This window comes from Teleopsis dalmanni, chromosome X, assembly GCF_002237135.1.
Source record: "Teleopsis dalmanni isolate 2A chromosome X, ASM223713v2, whole genome shotgun sequence".
NCBI classification, from domain to species: Eukaryota; Metazoa; Arthropoda; class Insecta; order Diptera; family Diopsidae; genus Teleopsis; species Teleopsis dalmanni.
In genome coordinates this window covers 33,665,204-33,668,488 of record NC_051848.1, presented here as the reverse complement: position 1 = coordinate 33,668,488, position 3,285 = coordinate 33,665,204, and the positions used below count along the sequence as shown (strand labels likewise).

The 3,285-nt window shown below is 28.2% G+C and overlaps 1 long non-coding RNA gene across 1 annotated transcript; it reads right to left on the bottom strand.

The window, feature by feature from the left end:
- Positions 1-883: 883 nt before the first annotated feature.
- Positions 884-2,352, bottom strand: LOC119662019. Its single transcript, XR_005250660.1, has 3 exons — positions 1,850-2,352; positions 1,390-1,658; positions 884-1,212 (listed from the first exon to the last, which is right to left on the bottom strand). It is a non-coding gene; the product is annotated as an uncharacterized LOC119662019 (long non-coding RNA).
- Positions 2,353-3,285: the final 933 nt, after the last annotated feature.

The following is a 3,285-nucleotide window of genomic DNA, read 5'->3' as shown; positions in this document are numbered from 1 at the left end:
ATGAACAATGCGATAAATTGTCAAACAAGTATTTTCCTAAAAACCTATTTCTTCTGGGTACCAAAACCGCATTCACAGAGAAAATGCATTATTTTCTCTTTTTTAGCTGGTGGTTTTTCTGCGTGGGTTTCTATATACCTATGACCAATCCTGATGTATATTTTAAATATTTTCATTTCAAATTCTATTTAAGTGACATTTTTTTCTTTTGTTTGTGATAAGAGATTATATCGCGCTCATGCAGCAAATTCGCCCGGAGAGGAGTGCTACATCAGCCTAAAACTTAAGAAGGGTTTATTATGGTTAAATAAATAATTAAAGTTGTTAATATCTGATCAGTGATTGTTTAAAATTGGCAGTAACAACTAAGTTTTTTTTTTTGTTTCCTGAACTAATAAATTATATCCTGAGTTTATGTCACTTTATTGGAGAACACCTTGTATAATACAACGTGTTCAACCTAAATTCCTTCTATCCAAACTAATATTAATTAATTAAAATAAACAAGTAGTTATGAAAATAATTAGCTTTTATTAACAAAAATAAATATTTTTTTTCTTATTATTTGAAATAAATATATATATTTATTATATATTTTTAATGTAATTAATTAATTATTTATAATTTGCAATAATTATAATTTACTACACAATTAAAAAATTATTTTTTATATATATATTTTTTTTTATACAAATTTCGATATTTCTGTTATTTTATTATATACGTAACTACTAAATAAAAAACAAGGGTTATAAAAATATGGTGTTTATATACTACATCATACATATACAAGTTTACATTATATATACATATATAAATTATATTATATATATAAGTTTTTTTTAAAAAATATTACAATGAGAAAATGTACATGATACTATTATATACCAATTATACATTTTTGAATTTTTATAAGCTTTATAAATTTATAAGTTTTATTTAGTTAGATAGCCGCAATAATTAGCTTCAAAAAGTTGATGATGATGATACTTTTCTTTTCTGCTAAGTGATGCATAGATCTTCCGTTGTCAATGATGAGGGTCTCTTAGTCCTCTTCAAAAAGTCTATGTAACTAAATATTATTTCCGATAAAAATTTATTTAATAGGCATGTCCATTAATAAAAGATATTGCAGATAGGACTTCTTATGGTTTCGATAAATACCAATAATTTAGGCGCAGCACAATAAACGCTAATCTTCTGTTTTAATATCTATAAAAGTTTTTTAAAAAATATATAATTACGATAGCGTATACATATAGTTCTGAGAAAGTATATTATATAAAAACTTTTTTCAAAGTCTTTTTGAATTCTATACTGAATTCTATTTTACTTAATATTCTTTCTTAGTAGCAGTAAAACTTTATGAAGTCATGAAGATAATCTTACCATGTTATCGGTACTCGTAACCAATAGAACCATGAGATTAAATTGTTACTATTCTTTTAAGCCTTGAAAACGTACTTTCAGTCCATGTTCTCCCAGTGATCAATAAATAGTTCCATATTAAGTCCCACGTATTACTCCAAAGTTCGAAATACGTCCTTGTGTGTTTTTAAAGAAACATTTAAATAATTCTAGCCAGACATTTTTTTCGTACATCATCAAAGTAATTTTACGAAGAGACCAAAAAAAAAAAAAAAGAAAGGCGAAAATGGCTGTAAAAGAAAGTGGAAAGCATTTTAAGTGATTTATGCATAGATAGATAGATAATAAGGGAAGGAGGCGGAGTAGGAGTAAGAGTAGGAGAGCTGGTAGAGTAGAGTAGTTAAATTGAACAAGCAGTAAAAGCATTTTGGTTTAAAGTTAAGTGTAAAATGTATCTATTTTTAATTGCAAAGTAACTTACTAAATTATTTTAATTATGGTTACCCAAAAAGGAGCGCAGTTTAAACATCAAAACTTAGTACATCGAACACATCAGCACATTGGCACATCGGTAGACCAGCGTCACTCGCACTAGGAAGAAACCAAAATAAATTTATGCTCGCAGAAGCATCATCGACACAACCACCTTCAATGCTAACACCGTTAATACCGCAACTTTGCCACTTTGCCACTTTATCCCCTCGCCAACTTGTTTTCCATGTTTTCCATGCTTGCCATATTTGCCAGGTTTGCGACGTTTACCACCTTGCCGCCAACTCACCTACTTTGTCAAAATATATGAGCACAAATACAAAACCAGAAAGTATCTAGATACTAGAAAATATTTTATTACGCGCTGAAATACAAAACTTCAGAGGATATACAAGCACGAGTATGTGTTTATTAAAGCTAAAAGGAATGTCAGATTTAATATAAAAGTTTCAAAATTAATAATGAGCAACACAGCAAATAAAAATATTTAATTAAATGAGACTAAAATTGTGGAATAAATATGCATAATTATAAAATATTTAAAATATAGCGCTGAAATCAGAAAATGAATTATTTTTCAATATCCTTTGGTTTTTGTTCCATTTTTTAAATCTGAAATATCTGAAATATCTGAAATATCTGAAACTGAATTGTAAAGAGGCTGAAAAAAATAATTTCACATTATAAAAAGTATACAGGCATAATTATAGATTAATGAGTTATAAATTGCTGAAAAATAATCAGTAATCATTGAGATATAAATTTTAATTCAAAAGCTGCAAAAAATACAATATAACAATTTGCATAAATACCGCCGACGAGCGCGGACAATGAAAAATATTTATTAAATTATTAATAAATTTTTTGCATCGCATTGTCCTGAAACTGGAACAGATTAAAAAACAATAATTAATTTGCATTTAAATATCTAAAAGTAAATGAAAAGAAAATATGCCAGTAAGTATCTACATTCTACATAAATATATATTAAAATAGATAAAAAAAAAAATGTTAAATTGCTATATCAGCTCGTTTTTGACTTCGACGCAAGTTCATCCAATCCAATCCAATCCATTCCAAAACCCAAACCAACTACAAAAATCCGCAACGCTACAAAAGACTTCTGTAAATAAATAGAAATCCTAAAAGGAAATTTAACAGGAGTGTGTGATGTGAGTTATTGGTGTAAAGAGGTAAAGAGCCCGATGGGCTTCATGCAGGATGAGTGTGTTTGAATTGAGGCGGAGTAAAGGATAGGAATATGAAATAGGTAAAACGGCTTTAATCAAAGGAGCCGAAAGTGTTTTAATACGCATACAACAAAGCACAGACGATTAAGAAATACGAACACGCAGGGGAACGTTTGGAAAAGTTAAGTGTGAATGACGTTAGAAAAAAGGGTGGTGCAGTTATACATAAAACCTA